At 50.0% G+C, this 26,088-nt stretch overlaps 1 non-coding gene across 1 annotated transcript; it reads right to left on the bottom strand.

Moving 5' to 3' along the window:
• Positions 1 to 1,792: 1,792 nt before the first annotated feature.
• On the bottom strand, positions 1,793 to 1,864 carry TRNAS-ACU (transfer RNA serine (anticodon ACU)). The gene has a single exon. It is a non-coding gene; the product is annotated as a tRNA-Ser (tRNA).
• Between the last annotated feature and the right edge of the window lie 24,224 nt (positions 1,865 to 26,088).

The raw sequence follows: 26,088 nt of genomic DNA, 5'->3' as shown, positions 1-26,088 counted from the left end.
TGTCAGAAAGAGGAACGTGCAATGAAGCTCGCGTGACTTCCGAGACGATGTTTCCTCCCGCTTAGCAGGAATGCTGTTCGCCATTCACCGGATGAAGTATGTTGGCAGCGGCGATGCAATAAGGCCAGCGAAGCACAGAAACCAAACCTGGCTGTTGCAAAAAAAAAAAAAATCTTCTAAAGAAATAAAAAGTTAGTACGCTCGCGAATCAAATTCATTTTATTGTTTTGCACTGAAGGTCATTAAAGGGCGTTGTCAGCCACTCTATAACTTTGTATGAGAGCCATGTACGACATAAGTAATCAAAACAAGCAATTATAAGAAAGTATTCTCGAAGCCTTCATCTGCAGTTTACGTTAGGTAAATCAGCTTCTTCATCTGACTCACGCCAATGGCATACGGAGGCTGGAGAACGCGGAAAACACAGAGGGAAAGGCATGGTCAAAGGCATGGTCATCTTTCTTCGCAGTTCGCGGTAAAAAAAAAAAAAAAAGCACACACATGCCTTTTGTTTTTCTTCTGCTAATGCACTTAGTCGTCGACAACAATTGAAGTTTCGCGGTCCCATCAGCGTCAGGAAAGGCGATAATCCGCAGAAAATACGCTAAAAATAAATAAATAAAGACGACATAAAGACTGCCTACACTCTGTCGGGCTCTTTTCACTACAGGCACCCGGATGAAACGATGAGATGTGGCAATTTTCCAATGACCAAATGCATTCGCTTTGCATAATCTGATTGTGTGCATCTTGACTCAAGGATGCGCCCCTGTGGAGAGAGAGTCGCCATTCAGCGATGCCAAATGTCTCGGTGACCTTGATCATGTGGCCACACCCCTAAGGCGACTGGCGACTCAAGTCCCCCAACAAACACTGCCCCAAACACGTGCATATGTCCCATTAGGGATTCGTGCTTCTGACAGCCACTCGTGGCATATACCATTGCGCTCAAGTTATCACGTTGCAGTCGCTCATTCAAGCTGGGCAGTGATCTCATAGTGAGACGTGCGATGCAAGCATCACGAGTTAAAGTAAGACGCTGTATGGCCACAGGGCGAAGCAATTTGGCCGAACGTAGAAACATTGTCTATTGGCTGTTTTTGCTTCTTTTTCTCTGAAAATGGCAATATTGAAGTTAAACAAACAGAAGCGCTCTTCATCATTTCATATGTTACATCAGTACTCGCCGATGCACCTTAGTACGCACTTAATAGCGGCATTTTATATTCTCGCCTTTTTTTTTTTTACCTTTTCCGTACCGCTCTCCTTCCGTCTTTATCTCCTAAAATTACTTTTCCCACGCAGAGTAGCATGCCCACGATTTTTAAACGCTGGCTAAATTCTCTGTTTTTCATTAAAGGGTTTCTCTCTCTCTCTCTCTCTCTCTCTCTCTCATCTCTTCTCTCTCTCTCTCTCTCTCTCTCTCTCTCTCTCTCTCTCTCTCTCTCTCTCTCTCTCTCTCTCGGATTATTTGCGCAAGTTTGTCATCTCCGATTTGCAGCCATCATACTGATATCTATCTGAAACATTCGTTCGACTGAGCAATAATAATAATAATAATTGGTTTTTTTGGGGGGTATGGAAATGACGCAGTATCTGTCTCATATATCGTTGGACACCTGAACCGCGCCGTAAGGGAAGGGATCAAGGAGGGAGTGAAAGAAGAAAGGAAGAGAGAAGCGCCGTAAGTGGAGGGCTCTGGAATAATTTCGACCACCTGGGGATCTTTAACGTGCACTGACATCGCAAAGCACATGGGCGCCTTAGCGTTTTGCCTCCATAAAAACGCAGCCGTCGCGGTCGGGTTCGAACCCGGGAACTCCGGATCAGTAGTCCAGCGCCCTAACCACTGAGCCACCGCGGCGGGTAATGTAATGACTGAGCAAAAACCAGGAAAGCGTGCTAGATCGAGCAGCTATGTTAACATATCTGTAGCACCGCGGTAACCCACTAGACACCATGCCAGCGCTATGCCAGCCTGTCGATTAATCAGTTGCGCTACGGAGCCCGACGCAATGAGCTCAGTTTTATTCGTGAGAGCCGTACAATATGTTCGGGTAGAGAAACGAACCGTTGGGTTAGTGGGTAACTCTTCCTTACATTCACACAGCGCGACAGCGTGCGCGGACAACAGGGAGACACCACAAAGTGTTTTGTGGACAGGGGTCAGACACCCTCTTAAAGTGCTTCGTGGTGTCATCCTGCTGTTCGTGCGCATTGCCGCGCTGTGTGAATGTTAGGGTAGTACACATTACCTACAATAAATTCGATAGTGTACACGAAAGGTGATCAAATAATATTCCATTAAAGGCTGAAATGATACAAGAGGGGTTAGAGTACTATCGGATGCACTCTAACAAGCTCTTAGTAAAGCAGCAGTTTGAGGAAATCAACGTCATTATAAGGACTTTCTTTGCGTACTCATAATACTGAGGCCTCAAGTACCATTATATATGCATTGTGGCGTGCCGTAGGAACATAGCTTACATTACAATTTTTTTAAAAGCCGCCGGCTCTGGAGCACAGCTGATACGTTATTTTCAAGTTCGGGCGTGATGCGTAATTATTATCACGTTTGTTTGTCAATGTTATTGTTTTCATTTAATAAAAGTTACTACAATGCCAAATTATTGAACAATAAAGAATAAACTTACGGGCACTAACAAAAGGATGGGCACTTGAAACAGCATTCCATATCTTGCCTTCCTACCGTGCCTCGTTATAGTCCAAGAGCTGCGGGTGTCCGGGGGGTTGAACAAAGATACTTATGGTGTGAAGCTAATGATGGCCTTGAACATCATTAGGCGAACGAGTACAGCAGATTCTGTGAAGTAGACCGCCTTCAGAATTCTGAGAAGCACTAGCATCATCTCAAGGGGCGCCTCGCCCTAGGAATTTTCCCGGCCCTTCTGTGTCGTCATTATCATTACCTTGTTGCTAGGCCGAAATATAGTTACGCACCTGGCTTGCGTGTACAGGCCAGAATGTCCTGAGCCATGTACCTCGTACGCAGCCACATAGTTTATCGTCGAAATTATGTTGATAAATTATGCTTACTGATAACAAGATGAGAAAATCGTCTAATCGTCGGTGTTACCTTGGTAGCCTGTGATAAATGTGTGTGCACCGCGCGCTAACACGTCATAGCGTCAGGAGGCTTGACCTTTCGCTGGTCGGGGATGGCTGTACCCGTTGAGACAGAGTACAAAATAGTGGTAAGAAGGGTGCTGTGCTTGGTGTTATTTGACGTAACATGCCGCTGCTCAGCCGTTAAAAACTATCACACGCGTCAGTTTAGTCTCTTGATGTGCTCATTATTGGGCTTAGGTTGCCCATCCCACCTTTTCGCTCTGTTGCTGTTAGTGCGCACTGAATGACATAACAGCTTACACAAAAGGCTAAGAATTAGCAGAACAAGAAAGAGATAAGGAAAAAAAAAGCATCCAGGAAAGAGAAAAATAAATGAAGAAGGAAGGAAGAGAAAGCAAGAGAGAGAAGGAAAGAATGAGAGATGCAAAGAAAGAGAGAGAAAAGGAAAGAGAAGGAAAGAAAGGGGGGGGGGGGAAAAAAAGAAAGAGAAGGAAAGATGGTTTGATTTATGGGGGGTTAAACGTCCCAAAGTGACTCAGGCTATGAGGGACATCGTAGTGAAGGGCTCCGGAAATTTCGACCACCTGGGGTTCTTTTACGTGCACTGACATCGCATAGTACACGGGCCTCTGGCATTTCACCTCCATCGAAATTCGACCGCCGCGGCCGGGATAATAATAATAATAATAATAATAATAATTGGTTTTTTGGGGGAAAGGAAATGGCGCAGTATCTGTCTCATATATCGTTGGACACCTGAACCGCGCCGTAAGGGAGGGATAAAGGAGGGAGTGAAAGAAGAAAGGAAGAAGGAGGTGCCGTAGTGGAGGGCTCCGGAATAATTTCGACCACCTAGGGATCTTTAACGTGCACTGACATCGCACAGCACACGGGCGCCTTAGCGTTTTTCCTCCATAAAAACGCAGCCGCCACGGTCGGGTTCGAACCCGGGAACTCCGGATCAGTAGTCGAGCGCCCTAACCACTGAGCCACCGCGGCGGGGCACGGCGGGATCGAACCCGCGTCTTTCGGGACTTCAGCCGAGCGCCATAACCACTGAGCGACCGCGACGGCAGAGAAGGAAAGAGAAAGAAGTATTTGAAAAAAAAAGAGAAGGAAATAGAGGAAAAAGGAAGGAAGGAAGGAAGGAAGGAAGGAAGGAAGGAAGGAAGGAAGGAGAGAAGGAAAGTAAAAAAGGAAGAAAGGAAGAAAGAAGGAAGGGAGGGAATAAAGAGAGAGAGAAAGGCAGAAAAAGAGAAAGGAAGAGAGACAGAAAAAGAAAAAGGGAAAGAAGAAAGGAAGAAGAACGAAGGAACGAAAGAAAAAGAAGGCAAGAAACAAAAATAGCAGGAAAGATGGAAGGAAAGAAAGGAAGAAAGAGAGAGAAAAAGTAAGAAAGGAAGAAGGAAAGAAAGAAAGAAAAAGGAAATAAAAAGAAAGGAAGGTGTTCAATCACATGGAGGCATTTTCTTTGTGGGGCCGGAGCACCAAGCGCCGATCATGAAAGTCGCCTCCGACCAGAAATTACGGCGCATCTGATAAAGCTGACCGCGTTTCACTCACTCGTCTGAGGCACGAGACAAAAAATCTTGACAGCAACAGTCGTGGTGTTTTTTTATTCCAAACGTGCCACTGTTGCGCGAACAAAGAGAGAAAGGTTCCGAGATGAAAACGACGGGCCGGATAACACGCGTGACTTTGCAATTGTTATCAGCATTCTGTCGGAGAGACGTCGCATGGACGGCCCGGCCACGTCGAGTTGGCGGCTCCGACGATGCGTCGAAGATGCGTTTGCGTGCAACTCGGCGGCTGGGGGCGAAAGCAGCGCGGCCTCCAGTGTGTCTGACCCCACCCTTGCGAAACCATAATGCGTCCTGTTGCTGCCCTGGCTCGGAGGGAGCAATTATGGGGCTTTCTCGGCGCGAACAACGTTGGAGACAAAGGAAAAGAAAAAAATCAACAATAAGCAATAAAACCCATCGCCCACCTACATTTTACATTTCTGGGTATAATTTTCGAAAACAAACTTGTGTAAGAGCAGCCTGACCACCTTTTGTGTTCTTTTATTTTGCTGGAAGAAGCAGAAAAGCTCATCGCCATCGTGACTTCCATAGTGATCTCCACGCTAGCACAATGGGAAAGGTCGGAGACCCTGCTGTGCTGGCCAGATTGGAAGAAAAGAGAAAAGAAAATACGCTAGGCCGGGGAAGTTGTGTCACGACCAACAGATAGGCCATCGTTATGCAAAGCATGAACTAACGCGATGAGAAAACTAGCATTCCGGAGCACTGCACGCACACAGTGCTTTGCTGTGGCGATCTCTGTGGCGAGATAACAAGCGATACTAAACTCGGTGCGGTCTGGCAACCCTGTTGCTAGGGGGTGCATGTACCAGAAAAACGCAGGGGCTCATTGCTGCACCAGCGACGACGGTGCGGTGCCGAGCGGCATTACGTCATTGGCTCATTAGCTCTTTTTGTTTTGTTTACTATTTTCACCATTAACACGAGACACATTAAGTTAACAAAAGAGAGTGCTGCAAATGACGTAGAATTGTACGATGCAAGAGGTATATATTTTTATGAGCGCAAAGTAATAAGTAAAAACATTTTAACCTTCTCGGTTTTTCTGTTCTGAATTAGTGTGCGAGTAAAAGGCGCCTTCCGAGGAGCATCGGGGGAGGACGAAAAGACTGGAAGTATACATTTTCGGCCTTAAGTAAATATGAATATTAACAAGATAAATAACGAAAACGAATTTTTATGCCAAGAACAAAGCCATCTCATGGCCATGGATCACCAAGGAAAAGGTTGAATATATACGCAGTACTTTTACTTAAAAATAAATAAATAAAAAAATACCAAAGTGAAAACGAGCACTTGCTTGCAGTGGTCGGCATCAAAGTGCTCAAGCGCTTGAAGTCTCTCCTCGGATTCCTTAGACAGCTACAAACAGCCCAGAAGGCCGAAAGGCTCACAGAACCCGAGAAGGAACGCCAGAGTATGCGGATGTGGTACAGACCTCCCTAGTTGATGTACACGCTTGAGTGAACGAGCGAGGAAAGCCGCACAAAGGCACCCATTGACCGAGACAAGGCAAAACCCGCGCCGGAAGCGGCCCTCGCTCAGTGCGAGCATACCAGTAAAAACTTCGCAGCGCCGTCAAGAAGTCGACGGCCGCGTGCTTGCCTGAATCCCCCAGACCTTGGATGTGGTGAAGCGACTCGCATATTGTCTGTACCACCATCCGCTCCCTTGACACGGCTGCGTAAGCCATGAGAAAGCCTGTGGCGCTTACAGCGTGGGAGCCGAGAACAGCAGCCAGCGTTTCTTGGTCAAGACCAAGAAGCGAAGATGAGTCAGCGTAGGCAAAGACATAGCAAACAATGACTAGATTCCTTAAATAGTTTTTGCTTGTTCGAAAAGGAGAACAAACAAAGAACTTAAACCCCTCATTTCAGTTGCCTTCAAGGAGCGTCGGTCGCTGGACGATTAGCATAATATTTATGTTGATGAAGGTTGAAAACGTAAATTACAAATAGCAGTCAGTGCGAGCCATTCTCACAAATCAAAGGCAGAGAACGGAAGGAACGAAGGAAGAAAAGGAAAATGTGTTTAACCAGACTGAGTGTTGCGAAACAATGAACGGTGCTTTTTTGTCTCGAGCACCCATTTGGCACATCCCATGAGCGCCAAATAAGTTTCTGATGCGTGCGGAGAAAGCAAATGGTGACTGAGTAATGTTCTAACGCCAAAAACACTTGGATAGTACTCACAAGTACGTCCGGTTAAACGGACGTTGTTTCGCTTTAGATTGTAATAGGAAAGAATACATGTTGATCAAACCGCCTTACAGCACATTTTGGCGGTTAGTTACGCGGCAGTCACGCCAAATCAACTTTCAGAAGGCAAAATCAAGTCCCAAGTGGCCTGTCCCCTGGACAACCATCCGCACATTCATGCAATTGTGCGCATGTAGTCGAAGATGATCTGGTTGCTCTTTCTTGTCCTAGTGCACGGAAGGTGTAAGCACAATGAGAACAGCGTGGAATAAATGACCGCCTCGTCCCCTTCGTGAAGTGAATATAGGAAAGCGCTTGCTTTCCGCTCCCCTATGCCGCGCGTACGCCGGCGCAACCGCGCGGCGCTCTTGCGTGCCAGTTCGACGGCATCGTAAACGTATCGTAAACTTCGCAACGAGTACTCGTACGCCCGCCTCTGTGAATCGCCTCCGGCTGAATGAAAGTGAAACAGTAAAAAAAAATCTAACGGAAAGCGGTGACAAAGGCGTATAACTGGCAGCATTCTTGTCTTGGGTCGTGAAGCTTGTGGGTTTGGGCTAGTTGGGAATCTATGTGTCACACAAAGCGCGCAGAAAATGCAAAGATGAGTGAAGAGACAAGCGGTAGCTTGTACGCCTTTGCCGATTCTGCGTTTATTCATCAGCTCAGTCTTCAGTCCTCGGATGCCTAAGCAAACAAACTGTTGTTAGTTTCGCATAACTTAAAGCTACGTTATTGCTAAACAAAGAGTCCACCGGCGCTGTCTGCCTTTTTTGCACCATAAACCCCGTTGAACGTTGTCGTACGAATGCACTGGGTATTTGGTTTTTACAACCACGCCCTTCTGCCTGTTTTCTTTGGGCTGGCTGTCAATCAAGTGAAACTCTCCCTCACAATACAAACCTCCGCCCTCAGCATAACAGCGTTAGGCGAGTTCGACTCCAACTTTTTTATGCATATATACATATCTTCCTTTTGGATAAATGCCGTCCCTGCCCAAGTCACGACAATCGCCCAGGATCCTCAGCACTGCCAAGGGCTCGGCCGCATTGCACTGGGTTCTCGCTTTCGAACGACGAAAGGGCACTCGCAGGCGCTTTAAGGGCGCCATCCCGTCTCGCAAGGGAGTGTCCACCCAGGGGGGCGCCCGAACATTCAGCCGAACCTCCATCTTTTTCGCATAAAAAGAACCAGCCGGCGCTTCAGGCCCATCCGTCCACAACAGTCCCTCCCCGTGCATGGGCGGCCCCGCTTGCTGACTCGCGGGCTCACTTGCTGGCTGGCATGTGTTCAGGTTCGGGAAGCGCCGCCAGCGCTCGTTCGAAACGAGACGGCGGGAGTGGCGGCTGCGAGATACATGCGGGACGAACCGTCGAAAGGCCGCGCATGTTCCCCGGCCGCGTCACTGCATCGAAAAAGCGCGCGCTGGCGGCAGACGCACGCGCACGGATTCCTGGAGCGCCGGCCGGTCGCTCGTTGCGAGCACGCCGACGCACCGGTAGCTGGAGACGTCCCCCACCGTCCAGCGATTGACAGCGGTAGTAGCGGCTGCTTCAGTGGCATGGTTCGCCGTCGTTTATCGGGCCGTGACTGCACACGCGAGTTACGCAAACGGCAAGGCCGGCCGCTCGGACGTGTAACTGTAACGAGACGCGCGTGCGAACCGTGTTGCTCTCCGGTAGCAGCCGCCCACTGCACTCGTTGTTCTTTTTCCCGTTTATTGCTTCCTGCAGCTCACTTGTCAGCCCGGAACGCGGGACGTCGGACGGGCGGCTAAAAATGCCTCGGACAAGACACCGGCCTGGCGCGGACGAAAGCGGGTGACCTCCTGCGCCTCGCGTATAGGCCGCATTCCCGCTGTAACGATTGCGTCGATTGCGTTCCGATGACGTGGACACACACGGACGGCCGTTCAGACGCGGACAATGGCAGCGAGCAATTATTTGAGGAGGACATGCAACGCGAAGATTCCGAGTTCTTTGTTCTCATCGCCTTTGTTCTTTGTGTGTTGTTGGCATGTGAGATTACGTGCGATTCTGAACTGGTCACGATGGAGTTCGCATTGCGAACCGCACAGCTTGTCAAGGAAACGCGGACTTGATCGAAGCAGCGATCTCGGTTGTTGTGATAGGTTTATTGGCCGCATTGAGAAAGAGGGGGTGATTTATTTCGAGCGCACTGGGAGGCGAGGGAAAAGTGGCAGAGTGCGTGCACACGTGAGCGGTTCGCCCGGAAGGCAAGAGTAAGATTGCAGCCCCATGGCGGGCTTTTGCCTCGTAAGCGATGCGGCAAGGACATTAAGAACCGGGTTCCAGGTACAGTCGGGGACAAAAGTATCTCGACTGCGTGCTCTTTAAAAGAAACCGATAACTCTATTATTAGGCGATCCCACTGGCGATCCCACTTGTGGAGATAAAAGAAAAGAATTTTCACTTTCATTTCCACAAGCGCGGCTTCCAGCCACCGGCTAGGGACAGTGCAATCGGCTTCGTTTACCGAGCATGTGGTCCAGAGACTTTTGTTACTGACTGTACATTTGTGTTGCAAGTTTATGGAATATGATTCTGAGATAGAAATTTAACTCCTTTTCATTCCAGGTACATTGCTCGAGATTTAATTGTGCACAGTGTAATCCACCCGCTCAGATTTGAGCTGCATGCATCTATTGTAAAGTGCATGCAAAGGTGCCGATGAAATTAATCCAAAAGCTTTTGAATGCAGGGGTACACGCAAAGACCCTTTTTCAGTTTCTTTTATGCTCCTTTACTATCGTACTTTCGTTACTGTGTAATTCTGGTAAATGATCTCATTGCCTGAAAATCTCAGGATGATTTAGAACGCCCGTATTCGAAGAGTCTGCGGGAGAACGGGCTTTACCCGATCGTTTAAAATAGTGTACCCGATTGTTCGGCAAGTGAGCCAGAATTCGTAAGCTTAATGGTCACTCGAGATTAATCATGAGCGTCTGCATACAATTACGGGATACAGACGAGCTTCTGAATATCAGAGAAGCTTATCTGCTCGCCCCAAGAACTCCCGCATGAGTAAACCGAGCTTCCAGAATTCAAGCGCAACGAAGACAGCACACAGAAAGGAGAACGACGGTACATGGTCTCGGGAGTCCCGAGCGTGTATTCTAATCGAACACAAGGCCAAGATGCAGTCAAGACCGAGACCGGAAAGTGACCTGACCATCACTACCGAAGCACTGCGCGCCCTCATGAAGGAACAGGTGCCGCGCAACCAATGTCCTGAGACTACTGCTGATTCAGCACTAGACCTGCACGATCCGGTCCCCGTCCAGACGAGCGAGGTATTGCAATACTGAAACACTCTTACAGACACCATTCTTGTGCAGCCCTTGCACACGCCAGCTGCATGAAATGCACTGCAGGTTCTAGATGTGTTCAATCTGGTCCTCTCTGCTCTTCAGTAGTGGGCAGAAGAGGGACATTGGGTGTGCAGTACCTGCTTTGTCGCTGCGGGTGTGCGTAGCTTCGGTGGAGATAGCCGAGGCGCGCCTGTGGCAACCGTCCCAGCTTAGCCAGCCATATGACTCCCGTCCTTTTGGGTGGCACGTAGAGATGGAGGGCGAGTTTCAGAATCATCTGGACTATTTTTCCCAATGGCCAATGCACCCTTATATGACCTTCGGCGAGGCTGACGACGTCGTCGCACCTTAGCGGCGGCCTCTCTCTGTGTGGAATTGTCTCGTAATTTTTTTAACCACCATTCGTTCCCTAATCAGGCGGGGACAGTCCTTCGAGGCAGCATCACGAGGACCGGGCAGTTGGTGGAGTTTAGGACTGATGGTTTATGGTTTATGGGGGTTTAACGTCCCAAAACGACTCAGGCGATGAGGGACGCCGTAGTGAAGGGCTCCGGAAATTTCGACCACCTGGGGTTCTTTTACGTGCACTGACATCGCATAGCGCACGGGCCTCTAGAACTTCGCCTCCATCGAAATTCGACCGCCGCGGCCGGGATCGAACCCGCATCTTTCGGGCCGGCCGCCGAGCGCCCATAACCACTCAGCCTCTGCGGCGGCGACTTTAGGACTGTTGGCCCTTCAAATGTCACCGCTGTGTGACTCAGAACGCCGAGGGTACATGATGTAGAAATTATACACTACTCAGGCGCCTGATCTTTAACCATTTCCGTCACTGGAGAGGTTTTGGGACGAAGGGGCCAATTGTGTGCCGGAAGTGCCCACCTTCACGTACACTGGAATGCAGTCCTCTTGAAAAGTCAGCTTAATGCGCTTTGTCCTACCAAGGCGCCGAGCTTGCAGCATTGCAACGCCGTTATTAGCTAGTCGGATAAAAAGAAAATCATAGGACGATCAGACATCTGATGTGACAATGCTCCGAAAGCAGTTGTATTTAGCCTTGATGGTTACTTTGATGCATTTACACTAATGAATGCTATTACATCGATTTGCCAGATAAGGTGACGTCCGTGCTTCAAAAAGGACCCAAGTTCGGCATTGAGCCAAAAGTGCCGCCGCATGAACTGGTAGCCGTAAATTGGCGTATCGCAAGGAAGGTCAATCCAGAAGAGCAAGAAATGTGCCTTCTGGAGGGCGTTGACTGTCTTCATAAATCTTGTTACCCGAGGCCTGCGCAACGCATGGAAATGTCAGTTGGAGCCATTGTGTCATACTTTAGCAATAATTCACTGACATTCCTTCAAGCAGATAAGGAGGGCGGTTTTGTAGCTATGACTGATTACTTCTCGATAAGAGCATGCTGACGTAATTAAGAATTGTTCACTTATCCCTGTGAAGTCTACACAAGTAAAAAGCCGCGCAGCGGCAATGTGTGAACGTCTGGGTTTGGTCAGCCTTGCTAAAGAAATTGACAAAAGCAAAAATAAAGCGGTGAGCGTGTTCTTTGCGGTTAAAGCGCAAACAGCAAGGCTTCCCATTCAGAACGATAGTTACAGAAAGGGTTCGTGGCGGAAGCAGATTAGTCTTTTCTTGTTGAAGCATTTGAACAAACTAGAAATAGGAGATCCGGTTCTAATAAAAAGATCCGAAGAAGTTTGTGAATTTCTGAAATCTGAAGTTGAGGCTAGGTGTGCCTTTTCTGTGGATGTTGTTGTTTTATATTATTCTGTACCCCACGCTGCCTTCTTCACTGCAGTCAGGGAATGTATTGAAAGAAATGATCCTGTTTCTTTCCAGAACTCTGCCGGTATTTCTATTGATGATTTTTTAACTGTTTTAAAGTTTTACCTGGAGTCCACTTTTATAACATTTGACCGGCGGTATTTTCTGCAGAAAGCGGGCATTTGTATTGGATCGTGTGTCGCGCCGGTATTATGTAACACCTTTCTTTCACAAATGTACCAAGTCCTTCATCAGGTTTTGCCAGCTAACAAAGTTTTTGAAGTTTTTAGATACGTGGACGATTTTTTGATTATTTTAACCAAGGACGCAAGCTTGAATTTTGCTGAAGCTGCAGACGATGTTTTATATCTTTTTAGACAACATGAAAACGGCTTATATTTGACATGTTAACTGCCTGTGGACAATTTTTTTTACAGTTTTTAGATCTTACGATTGAGCTCTGTACGGATCATGTGTGTTGGGCTTACGCTCTGCGAGCAAGAAAAGGGCTTCTGCCATTTTACTCCTCGCATTCCAAGTTTGTGAAAAGAAGCATTGCTTCACTGTGTCTTGAGTCTGCACTAAGGAAGTCATGCGTTCAGATGATGCGACCAGGTTTTGACAACCAACTGGCCAGGCTGGCTTCAGCCGGTTTCCCTGGTTCGCTCGTGACAGGGGTCGCCGAAAGCCTGTTGCAGAAGATGAAGTCGAGGGCAGTGAGACCTGGGGCAGAAATCCCTCGAGAAGAAGTAAGACCTGTGGCGGTGCCGTATGAACACAAGTTGGCCTACGACCTGAAATAGTTTGTGAGCAGGCATTGGGTCCCGCTCGTCTTCACAGCCCACCTGAAGCTCGGAAGTGTTTGCTCTCGAGTGGAAAAAAGAAAGCAAAAAGAAAAAGAAAGGGGAGGGGTGGAGTTGGGAGGTGGCTGGAGGATGGTGCTTCTGGAAGGTAGCGGGCTTCCCACTGCGCCTTTGAATTCGATTTCGCCGTAGCAGCATCAGACAATCATGAGTGGAATAAGTGCCGGTGTCCGGTGTTTTCTGAGGCCTCCGAGAACCACCTTCCGCAGTTAGTAGGTGGCAAAGTGGAGAGAGAAAAATCCAGGGAGAGGCCAGAAGCTGGCGGCCACGGAAAGAACTCAGAGGGTGGCTACCGTGGGCGGAGGAGGTTGTGACGCTGGCGGAGGTTGGCTTGGGAACAACCCGGCTGATGGTATCGTGGAAGGTGGAGGGAGGAGGAAAGTGAGCTTAGAAGAGGAACAGAGACAGCAGAGCGGCAGGCGCGCGCCGGGTGCCATATTCAAGTGAAGTGGTTGCACGCCAGCCACCTCCAGATCAGCGTGTCGATGGATAAAGGAGGTCAGACATGGAATAGAGGACCAAGTGTGCTAGTAAAGTGTGAAGGGATAGGAGAAGACTAATTGTGCAATTCAGGTAGATGTAAAAAAAGTGTGCGATGTGTCGTGTCACACAAATGCGAATTAAGGGCTACTGCTACGCATTTCGGTCGGACAGGCGCACAGATCGCCTGTAGTTTTTTTTTCATTTCGGTACTGCCCTGTGCTTAAAGTGGGTGGAGGCCGTGTGAAGGGTGGACGTAGGTGGGTTGGTTTAGGGCGACGCAGAGCTGGTTGAGGGGATCGATAGCGCTCCTAGAGGGTGAGGTGAGCGGGGGTTGGATGGGGCGGTGGATCGTGGGTAGAGGTGGGTGGGGTCTAGGGGAGGGCGATGGGGAGGTGACTGGTGGGTGGTGCTTCTGGACTACGGTGTAGGTGGAGGATGGAGACTCCTCGCTTTGGCTGGTGGCTTTACTTCAACAGACACCTGATTTTCGGGGGGGGGGGGGGGGGAGAGTAGCACTGCTTTCGCAGTAAATGCGACCAGGTCGGAATCGCACGTGGCTATGCCGACGTCGTAAATGACGCCAGTCGTAATGCAGGGAGCGAACGCTCATTCCGCCGAGCTTTTTGATGCTGCTCAAACTTCCAAGCGCGTTCCGCACCTTGACATAACGGCGACGACATTCCCATAGCGATTCAACCTCATTCACTCTCTTCCCTTTCCCTCAGTGCAGGGCAGCCAAGCGGAACGCCTGTCTTGTTGGCCTCTCTACCTTTCCTCTACCCCCCTGTCCATCGTTTGAGGAAGAGTGTTGTGTGCGTGCTTAGTGAGATCGCCAGTTCGTGCCTTTTTCTTCGCGAAAACGAACCAATTTGCAATTCACTCAATCTACGAAAAGAAGTCCACAGGGACACTTAATTTCATTTTGTGTTGGCAATGAGGTAGCCTTAGCAGCTGATGATGCATTTGCCGGAAGTGATGTCAGTTTCCTCCAGCCCATGGAAGTGACGTCATCTGCATTCAGCCAGTTGAAAGGCTCCGCTCCGAGGACGTCGCTTCCCTCCAGCCAATGGGCGAATTTTATGACCGGTCAGGCATTTTGGTGTCATGGTGCCAAAACACTCTGGTTTGGGTCGACCCGTGCTTAGACTGAGTTCCGTGAGCTTTCATATTCTGCTACAATCTCGGGACACATTTGAAATGGCCCCATTTCACGCAGTAACTCATGCCCAAGAGGCACGGTAGAGGTGCTGAACTCGCTAGCGATGTCCTCTAAGGACACCATGAATGGCAGAAGCACTCGAAAGGTTCGGCAGAAACACTCGAAAGCGTCACATTCAGACGAACATAACTTGAATTTGTATATTCTTTCAAAATAACAATTTTTAACAGCAATCCTCTGCACATTGCGGACGCACCTCGTATACTAGGTAGGCGTTCACCGCAGATACCTGTGGTTAACGACGTCATTAACTTCCTACTTCGAGGAAACACGTTCTCGGCTGTGCGTGTTGCGGCCCTTGCGTGACGAAGCGCATGTCTTTTGGACGCTCTTCGTCGTTAGCATTCGCGGTCCATTTGTTATAGCCACGTTCATGACTATTTCATCAGCGCTTTTCTCTGTGTTCTGTTTCCTCCATACCATTAACACGATACCCATTTTTTCTTTTGTTGTTTTAAACCGCTAGAGGGTCCGAACTATCCTCGATCACAGGGGTGTATCTACGGGATCGCCACATTCCAAGCTCAACACTTCAGTGTGCATTACCTCTCGCTGCACACGTCGTGAATGTCGAAAAAGGGACGGAAGGGGGTGGGGGGGGGGGGGAGGTGAAAATGTGAAAATGCCTTTACTGCGGCGACAGCCGTTACTGGGACCCCACACCGAATGGTCGTGTAACTCAAGCCCATTGTAGTAGTTGTTGTGGGAAGCCGCAAATCAAGGCAAGCCCAGCCAAGAAGGAGAGACGAAACACAAGACAGAATTCAAACCGAGAGAGAGAGAGAGAGAGAGAGGAAGCAGAAGGTGAATAAAAGAAGAGATCGAATGAAGGAAAGAACAGAAAGAAGAGAAGAGAAGAAGCGGGAGGAAATGAAGGGACACCCCGGTTCTCGTCGAATGTTTCAAAAAAGCCGTACCCTTGTTTATCCAGTGTTTTTGCGTCATGAATGCTTGGCTGCTTCCTATTAAGATGTCCAGGTATTGCACATGACGTCTGGAGACCGAAGGGTGATGTATTTTCCTGGCGCAAGGGCAGATCCATCCAAAAACGCCAAAAGCAAGACCTAAGCACGAAAAGCAGGCGCCAGGTCAACAACTACTAATTGGTAACAGTTCGCAAGAGTTGGCTACATTAATAGGTAGCATTACGAACATTTTATACACTTTGGCATCAAGCATCGAAGCAACGTGAACCGCACTGTGTAAACAAGACGGGAGGGATCCAGTAAGCTCACACCTAAAAGCGCGGCATATGTAACGCACATCTCGAAAGCTATCTGCCTCACAAACACTGCCGAGAGCACATGAAAGGGCTGCCAACGTTCCGTGCGTTTCAAGATTCAGCTCGAAAAGCACACACAACCCTACGCCGGTAAGAAATGCGACGCGGATGAGGTGCTTTGCACGCACGATACTGAGTCCCCGTCTGCGCACAAATGCGGAGAAATTCTTGCACAACGCCCGCAGCGGAGGCAGCCACGGCGGTGAGTCCGCCTTAAATTGCAAATAATGGCCAACAGACGCAGACTCCCGGAGGAAGAGAAGAAAAAGAAAATGTTGCGAAACCTACACTTTCGATAAGCGCTGCGTGCACGACGTGACGAGGTCGAACCTCATCTCTACCTAGCGCCTGCATGCGCGATTGAGCATAGGCGGCTTCGGGTCAACGGTCACCTCGCCGCGAAGAAAAGACGAGGCGGCAACGAAGGCGCAGCCAAGCACACCCCAGGCGCCGCCACTTCTCTGTACGCGCAGATGGTTATCCAACGAACGTGGATACGACTACGTCATTCTCTATGCAAACCACGCTTATTTTATTTTTCTGTTTTTTTTTCCTAGTTAATTCTACGCTCCTGACTGCACTTAGTTCCCCGCAGTTCGTTATTGCAAATGGCGACAACGAAAACCACAGGTGTGCTGTATGGAATTGGCATCAACGTAAAAATACAAACTTTAGCGCTATTTCATCGAAGCGACATTGACCGAATTCGACGCGGGAAGCTTGCTCTCGTGAGGAGCGAAACCTTAAAAAAAATTTCGGTGGCACCGTCACGGATCGCGCAGTTCATGCCGTGACAAGAAGGGCACTCGACAACAGGTGCTGAAGGACGTTCGAAACCGGAATAAATGGAACGAATAACCTGCACCCACGAAGTCACAGGTGCTACGTTCTATACGCCTGCCCATAGCGTGTCGTACATATTAACACACACGTGTAATCGTGTATGCGTACTCCCGTGGCTTTGCCAGCCCCGCCTCCGCAATCTAAAAATCTGCGACGACGTCATAGCGACGCACCTAAGTAGAAAATATGCACACTTTCCGGGCCAAGAGGGCAGAAGACGCGCCTCTGTTTGTTGTTTACTTTTCTACTTTCACGTTTAGAGATGTTGAATTTTTTTCCCCCTCTCGTTCTTCGTAACAGCGCGCCGCAGGAAGCGACCGCAGAAATCGGTCAGGCACGGCCGTCCCTCACTTTCGGAATCAACTCCGCGGGTGCGGCGCGTTTTCTCTTCCTTCCCGGACGAGGAGGAGGTGCGGAGAAGAGCGCCAAGTCGCGAAATAGAGACAAGTGGCACGAACACGGCTTTGTCGACCGACTCCCACGGGAAACGACAAGTTCACGACCCTGCACGGGCGAACCCGCCTTCGCGCTCTGCAAGCGAGAGGTACGCGAGCCCTCGGAGGGCATGGATGCCAGGAGAAGGGAGAAAATATAGACAAACATGGAAGAGGGCGGATTCCTGCCGGTTCGACTTCGAACAACACGTAGTATTTACAGACGTGACCGATCGGCCCCGAAGGCAACACGAACACCAAACACTATACGGTGTGCTATGGATCTCCTAGAGCCTTATAGCGAGGAGTGTGGCCTCAGCTTCGGAGCGTCAAAGGCTACGCGGTACATTCATCACAGCCAGGTCACCTGACCGACCAACTAGGTGCGCTGCAGAGGGCGTCTTTGTCTGCGTGGCGTTACCGGAAGGTTCGTCTGGCGCAGGCCGTAGCGGGCGGCTATCAGGTCGAGCGGCTTTTCATCGACAGGGCCTCGACAACCGTGCACACACGCAGACACGCGTCGGTACAAGGCGGCGGGGCTCAATCCTGCAAATGGGCCACGAATTGCCGGCTGCCTGTCTCTCCCGGCTTCGACAGGGCGAGGCGCGTTTCCGGAATCAATCGCAGTGCGCCGCCTGCGCCGCCAGCCTCCATAGATTCTGCCGCTGGTCGTAGCAGCGAAGCTTTAGTTGCCAGTGGCACAGCCGTGTCTCCGACAAGAAGAAGCGTTGCCTGCTAAACAGAATACGCGCGGCCGGTGCCCGGGCCAGCCGCAAATAAGTGCTCGTTCCCGTAAGGGCAAGTATCTTCCCAGCTGGCAGGGCATCGTGACCTCTGGTGACCTTCTCTCGTCGTCGACGGCGCAGCGAGCGATCCGAAGGCGGAAGACTCGGCCCGGTTCTCTCTCCACATACGTTCGAATAAGGCGACCCGTACCACTTTAGCAGCGAGCTTCTTCTATCCAGAGGTTTCTGCCCGCCATCTTTCTTCTGGCGCGCCGAGGGAATTCATCAGCGGCACGGGCCTCCCTTCACCGCCGCCGTCTCTCGTACAGGCGCCACAAGGGTGCCTGGAATGGGGTGAAACCTTCAGCGAGGGTTGTGACGGCCTTGGCCGATTTCCGCGTTTTAGGGTCTCCTCCTGAGCGCATTTCTCTGTCTGTATGGGAGCCATGTGTCAGTGGGGAGGATCGTTGAGCGTAAATAACGGAGCCAGCCGCCGGCTATGGCTCGTAACCGGAAGCTACTGTGCCCGGGCGCAGTGACCATAAGCGCCTCTTCCATCATTTTCAAGGCTGGGATCATCGCGATGCCCTTTATAATTCCGCTCGGGCGCCCGGCACGGGCGGTCGTGACGTGCCAGGTTTTTGTTGGTGATCTTTATTTCTTTCTGTCCTCTCACGAGTCCGCTTTCTCTAAGCAATCATACTGACCGTGTGAACTCCTGTCGGATACGGCAGGGGCACCTGCTGTGAATTCGTGACACTTGTGTTACTGTGGCTTTTACAGAGCACAAAGAACACTCAATTGAAAAACAAAAAACAAAAACGGAGGCGTTGTCAGGGACGCTAGGTGCAGAGTCTTTGTTGACGGTGAAAGATCTTGATTAGAGCTCAAGGAAAGTATTTGAAGTGGAACCTAGCCGATTACCATTGTCCTAGTGACGTTATTGGCAGCTCCCACGCATTTAGTAGGCACGCGGAGAAATAATTCAATGGACCAGCGTTTATCCAGGGGCATTTAAGCACTTCATTTCTTAGGCCTTGTTGAAATGAAAAAAAATTGTCCTTCACGTGTTTCTTCCATGCAACCGGAAGAGCGGCGTCAGCTACAGTTTAGCCCCTCAGAAAAAAAAAAATAAAGGTCCAGTCTATGACTAGCCTTACGTTAATATCCTTCTTTCTCTTAGATAAAACAAGGAAGCTGGGCTCCGGCCGCTAGTCGCAAGGCTGTCAGTACAAGAAGCAACGTCTAGTTAAATCATCTACCGACGGAACTTCCAAAACATCAGTATCTGGTCCTGCGTAAAGAAATGCGTGGGCTACTTGAGCGGACCACACTGAAGAGCTAATTTACGTCAGGAGCGCATAGGCCCGTCTTCTAGTTTTCCTTCCCACCATGGCCAAAGCATACGAGAGCGAACAGTTTTCAATCGTGCCGTGCAAATGTACATGGTAGCCACTGGTTGCAGAGAGTTTCAACGCGATAGCGTCAAGGACCCCTTGTCGCAGAAAAGCCAGCGTCGGAATCGTTGGCTGTGAGCGCAAAATACAGGAAAAATCCCCAGAGAAGCAACCTAGATGGCAGGCGGACCACCTAGGTGTCGTGACCTTGTGACACTGTAGCGCCACCACATGGACTGGCGCTTTGAAAAGGGAAGACGTGCCAGGCACGCACCGGTTAGAACGTTGAAGGCGGAGTGGCAGACCGGACGTGTTGCTCGCTGACCGTCGCCGCTCATAGGGACTCGAGCCATCGGCAATAAATGTAGGGCCGCATCTAGCGCCCACAACACAACCACAACCAGCCCACCGGATTTTGAGCAAACTGCCCACCGTGGTAGGTGGCAATTAATGATTAGCCGCGAGAGGTTGCTTGGAAAGAGCAATCTGGACCTCGCAAGCCCCACCGGTGGCAGCACGCCATGACAGGGCAGTGGCGCATCGCTAAACCGCTGCACCACTGCGCCAGGAGTGGTGTGAGGACTGTCAAGGATATATGCATATAGAGAATGACAAATTTCGCATATATGGGCATTCACAGTGTTGCTCTGGCGGGAGACCCATTCACCAAGATTGTTTGTGCCGATATACGACATTCCGGACTCACCAAGCTTCTCTCATGTCACCCTGCTTTTTGCAGTCACTAGAAGGAACAAAAATAATTTACGGGCGTTCACACGACCTGATGTGACAAATTTGAGTTAGCAGTACTGTTTTCACATCCCGCTTCTACACTGATCTCCATCCCATTGCGCCTTTGAATCGGGTGGGTGGGTGAGGGGTGGAGGCGTCAGACACACGGACAACGGACATACTGCCAACGCAGTAAAAAAAAAGGGAGAGGGGGAGAGTATAAATCCACCAGGCACACATCCTTACGCACTATAGTGTAAAGCGCGTGCAGCGAACTATACGTCTACCTACGGGCTCAACCAGATAGTACGGCGGTCCAATGTTAAAGGAACGGTGTTAGTCCAATGTTTTCTCTAAACATGGGACCAACACCATTTTCACTTCGAGTTGTAGATCAGTACGCTCTCACCTAACCATATGCTAGCTGTCTCGGTTAGCTGAGTTGGTAGAGCGACTTCTTCGGTGAGGCGGTGGCCCCGGGTTCGAGCCCCGTACCAAGACGAATTTTTCTTAAGCTGCGAAGTTTCTGTCAGAGTTGTACTGCTTACCTTTGTAGCTGTATGGCTGCGCTTGGGTGGATGCTAATGAGTAACTATACTCCCTTATTAGGTAGTACGGTCTAACCGTAAAGTGAAGGAGAGATCTTCTTTGTAAGCGGCTACCTCCAGTTCCTTTAATTGTACATTCCCTTTCACCAAGCTCCTCACGTGAGCGCCCGCCTGCGGTTCCTCTGAAAACGAAATCTTCGTTTAAGCTTATTCTTTCGCGCTCATGCACCCGTGGCGTCCTGATAGCGCCGCATAGCTTCGCTAACCTTGAGTACAGCGCCGCCTTACAGGAAAACTAAAGTCAATGTCACAGCAGCTGCAAAGCAAAAACGTTGTCTTTTTCTTCTTTACCACCGAGCGAAGCGACGGTCACTCTCAAACTCGCGCGTGACGCGTGGGTCGCGCACGTTTTACGAGCGAAGCCCGTTGACTGACTGAAAGCAAAAGTGTCCGTGGCGGTCGAAGGACATGCCCCGTTCATCTGATAGCGGGCTCCCGATGACTTCCGTGTCGTGTACGCGTGCTAATCACCGTGAGCATGCACACGAGCGGCCAGAACGCGCGGTTTCCCACTGCGCTGTCCAGTGCCGCCGGAACGTGAGTGGCTGTCCCGAGCGGCGAAGACCACTGAGGCGATCGGTGACATTGAGGGCCCAAGGTACCGATCACGAACGCGCCTGTATGCCCACGGGGGTCCCATAAAAAGAAGCATCCGTATTAGGACTATTAGAGGGGTATTAGAGCAGTGTTTGGCGAAGGGACTGACCCTGAATGACTGCGTGAGGCCACGCGAGGGGAAAACGAGTTATTCCAACGGGTCTAGGAACTCGTTGAAAGCCGGGGAAACAATAGAAGCTCTTTCAGTGAACAACGCATTGGCAATCCCTTCGCAGTGCGTATTCACGTAATGGATTTCTCGTTTAACTGGGTTCATCTTTGAAGTCGCCAAGTGCGTTTCTCGTGACTCGTTGCTTTTTTTAACCTCATCAAATAACAATGATAAAAAACAGTAATTTAGTTTGATTTGCGCAACAAAGCTGTCACTATATTTTCACGCTAAGATGACTGCCAGTTTGAGCTATTGCCTGGCGGACACTAGGCGTCCACCTGATTTGGTAGCCCTAAATTAAAATGCCTTGTGTGCCATCGGTGCCTATGATTTCCTGTCAAGGTTAAATATAGGCGAGGTTACGGCACGGTTCGTCGCATAGCATGTTCGTTAATGGATCAGAATGGTCGCTGATGGAAAACAGCAGCTGCATACGTTTGTTCGGATCGAAGAGGCTCACCACTGTCATCATTCTACCAAGACTACTTGTGGGAAAAATTTTAGCCTTGACCCAGCCAAGGTCGGAGTAAGCGCCCGACCTCAGATAGACAGCGAACACTATAATCTCAATTGCAGACTGTGGGAGTTTAGATAGGGTGTTGAAGTGGTAGCGGAGAAGGCACGAGGCTGTCATATTTCTTTAGGTTTATTTGCTACAGCACTCTAGTAACCACGACAAGCTGTTTGCATACGATAAGTTCGCAAAGACGCTTGTAATAAAGTACATGCTGCAGCAACGTTTCTATAGCAGTCGTGTTTGGTTCGTTTGCTTCCATTGATAAACATTGTTCAGGGCTTCAGTAGGCCAGGGGCTGATTGCAAGCTGGATTATGCTGACCTGAGGCGCGCAGATCATTCCTGTCGTTACGAGCGGGCAACGAGTGTTCGATTTGCTGTGACGAGCCGTCGCGCTATTCATTAGCTTCGAGCTCCACTTGTAAGCGCGGGATTATTTCTGTAATATTTACTGCTTCTTTGATATCGGCGCTTTCCGTTCGCGTAGTACATATTCATGTTGAGTGACGACCTGCACATGCATTTCACCAAGCAGCATAAATAACATCGAAAAATGTCCGGTCGGTGATCACCCAAGACGCATACTACGAGCAGGCAGGCATGCAGGTAGGCGGCATAGACTCAGCGAGCGCCCCCCTCGTTTCCCGCATTAGTCATGCGCGTGTGTGCGCCGAGCTTGAAGACATGGCCGCCCGCCCACTCGGAAAAGAGCGCCGCTCTTGGGGCAGAGAGAATGGGCCTTGCACTAATGGCGTCCGTGTCAGCGAGATGCTCACTTCCGGTTAAGGCAGGTGACGTACTTACGCCGAGATCCGCCTGAGCAGAGCGCGCTTTGTGGATGCCTCTCGCCGCGCTTTAAGGCCGTTCGTCTGCTTGGCCGAGACCCAACTCGTGCGTGAGGGCGTTCCTCGTCAGGCCGCGCGCACGAGGAACAAAAAAATAGGGACGAAATAAAGGAAACGTCGAAGCGTAGAGCAGCGGGCAATTAGTTTCATGCTTCCGTAACCGCGTTACACGCGGCCCATCATCGCGCAGTTTGCGTTCGTGTATACGTGGGCGAGATTGACGCCTTTGGTTCCTTTTTTTTTTCCTTTTATGACGCGCTGATTGCCGATTTTCGCTACGCGAGAGAGCCGATCGAAGGCCCCACTTAGATTCCTGCCACTGGTATTTACTCGCGAACATTAATCACCTGTCACCACCGCACCGCGAGTTGTGGTCGGTGCTGGCGCGTGGTTATCGATGTTTAGATAGTAAAGGAGCGTGCCAGAAACGCCCGCGGGAGGTATTCAAACTTGGTGCATTGCAAGAAAGTTCGGTTGTCTAAAGCTGACACGAGCCAGCCATTTCGGCATGTTCACAAATTGCCGCGTGTTCTAGCGAAGTCAAACGCGGAGCGCAATTAAGTTCGTAGGACGCGCTTGCATGCTACGTTGGATCCTTAGATCAAAGAGCACTGTTGTGTCCGCGTACATGATTGCGGCTACCTGTCTGCAGCTGCTGTAGTTTCCCTGCAAGCTTACTTTTGCTGTCGCCTATATTTAAGGCTTAACGTCTCTTATTACATGTAGATTCCAAGTAGCAAACACCATAAGGAGATCCAAGAAGGCCAAGAAAACATCAGACATTTGCGAAACTAGGAACTTTAGCTAGGGTTTCATACCAGCCAGATACGATATAGTGTTAAGCAATCATGCCGGAGGCGCTGTCCTTTGAAAGCGGTAGAGCAAAAACTAGTATTTGCAGTGTAGTAGCTCCAGCATCGGTAGACATATCATTTCGCCATTTGCAGGTTGCATGGTTCTTTCCCGTTTTTTTTCTCGTTTGAGGAATACGCACTTTGCACCGAGTGTGCCCTATAGAGCAAAGGACTATCGAGCCTTGCCGCGCAGATGACTGAGTTCAATCAGTTTTAAATTGTGTGCTGCGCGGACAGATTGAGGCGTTGCGCATCTCGGGAGCTCTGCGATTCCTGTAGTATTGTGCTGCCTGACATTCGATCGTACGTCACATCAGAGCTCTCAATTTGCCGCACTCTCGGCGCTCGTTTCTGAAAGCCAGCATCGGCGATTCGCGCCTGTCGCAGAGGGCTTCGCCGCCTAGCGGCGTATGCGCTCACCATTTCGAAGCCATTAAAGTTTCACTGACTCTTTTCCCACAGCCGCTGTCACCGCAGCGATAGCGTACGCTGTGCAATCACCGGCAATTGAACGGTGCACCCAAATGAGAAGGTCACGCCTACAACTTTGCCCACAGCGCTTCGAGCGACCGCATCGGCAGTCAGCGGTGGTCCAGACAGCGGCGGCGGCAGGAGCAGACGACCCCGCAACGTGTGTTTTTTCCTGGGGATGTTGCGCCGTCAACATTAATTGAACGTAAACGCAGCCATGACTTAGAAAACGCGGGCCGGCTGCCTGAAAAGCAATTAGGCCTGCGCGCGCCGACGACGCGAAGACCGCTGGTCCCCCTGCCATCAGCTCCCAGCGCTCTTCGCCGTCCGGCTGAGCGGAAAGGACTTGTCTGACCTCAAAGACCTCCGCAGCCGCAGCGGTCGAAAGCGCGGTCATCAAAAGGTTCTGCGCGTCTCCACACACTGGCAGGCCATTGTGCGCGAGCGGCCGTGTGTCCCTCTGCGGTTTGTATGCTGCTTGAGAAAACGCCTGGACAAACATTGCGCTTCTGCCGTTGTGCCCGCGACGGCGTGAAGTTTCTTTAATTTCTATCTCAAGGTGACGATGCGTTCACGACAAAAAAGATGACGGCAGGGGAAGGGTATGTAGAGCTCGTCTCTGCATGTGTACCTTTGCGGCCGTAACCGCGGAAGAGAAACGTCTTTCCTGCGATGTTTAGTGAGGGGACAATAATCGGTCGTTGCATTGACCTGAATACTGAAACCCGGTAATTCGAGAACCAAACCTACGAATCCCGTCACGATTAAAAAAGAACGGACTCGCTTTCCAAGCTAACGTAATGGATTGTTTTAGGATTTTGCAGCAAGATCTGCTCCAAGCGGGTCAAAATGCGTGCAGTGCGGTGGACATGACTGCAGTGCGCTGTGCCATGCCAGCGCACATTAAATTAACGAAGGCAGTCGAAATTAATCCGGAGCACTCACTGCAGAAACGGCCGTAGCGATGAGTCGACAAGATGGGGCGTTTCCTCACGTTTGCTGTCGCCACTCTGATAAGGCTTTGACAACCAATATTTATTTTTTCAATTTTGCCAGCAGCTCGCTGCGTGCGAGATTGTTGCTTAGCGCATCAAGCCCAAGAATGGGAACACCATTCCGGGGACATTCTCGGACAACCTTCCCTTCTAGCAAGAATAGGCACGGTGAAAGCAAAATATATCGCCGCCAGCGACACACTGTTTGCGGGTGCTCCCACGTCCTGGACACTTTTGACCCCGATAGTGCCGCCGCGCCCGCACTTACCACGAACGCTCCAACGCGAGGCTTGCTCTGACGTCAGAGCCTCTGAGCGCTGGCCGCTGGTTCTGGCATAGTTTCTTACTATTAACTATAGGCAAAGCTGGCGGCGCTGTACCTGAACCTCCATGGACGCGCAAAGCATCATGGGGCGATGAGCTACTTCGTGTGGGACAGTAGGTTTTTTTCAGGAACACAGAGTGGCGTTACTCAGTTATGCCATTCCGTATCTACGGCGCGCTCCGCGCGCAGACGACCTCGGCGTAAAAGTAGTGTGCAAAAGCCATAGTAGCGAAAACGCAACAGCACACGACGCCAATAAAAGGTTTTTGTTTTCCGATACGGTGTGGAAAAACCTTTTAAAATGTTGAAGCGACAACAGTTTTTTCAAAAACATATATATTTTTTTTAAATGCGCCTGTTAAGCGCGAAATATTGGCATTTGTGGTCTGCAATGCTTGGCCAATAGGAGAGCAAGCCTCGCTTATTTTGAGCAAACGTTGCGTTTACATGCTTTTCTGCTCGTTTGCTACGATTTGTAGACAGAATATTGAATGATGCATTCTTAATTATCGAACAACGTTTGTTTTTTCATTATTTTTGGGGCAAAAGTTGTTGTGCAGTCGGTAGCTCTCCGCCCCATGATGCTTAGAGCGCCCATGGTGGTACAGGTGGTCTCTAGGAAGCTCCATGCAAACTCCCATAGGCGGGGCGCCAGCTTTCCCTCTGGTTAATAGTAAGAAACTCTATGGGTTCTGGTTAATAGTAAGAAACTCTATGGGTTCTGAGGTCATGCTAGTGTGGCTGCC

Source organism: Amblyomma americanum, chromosome 7, assembly GCF_052857255.1.
Source record: "Amblyomma americanum isolate KBUSLIRL-KWMA chromosome 7, ASM5285725v1, whole genome shotgun sequence".
Classification (NCBI taxonomy): Eukaryota; Metazoa; Arthropoda; class Arachnida; order Ixodida; family Ixodidae; genus Amblyomma; species Amblyomma americanum.
Note: the sequence above shows the minus strand (reverse complement) of the source record. Positions and strands in the feature narration are given on the sequence as shown.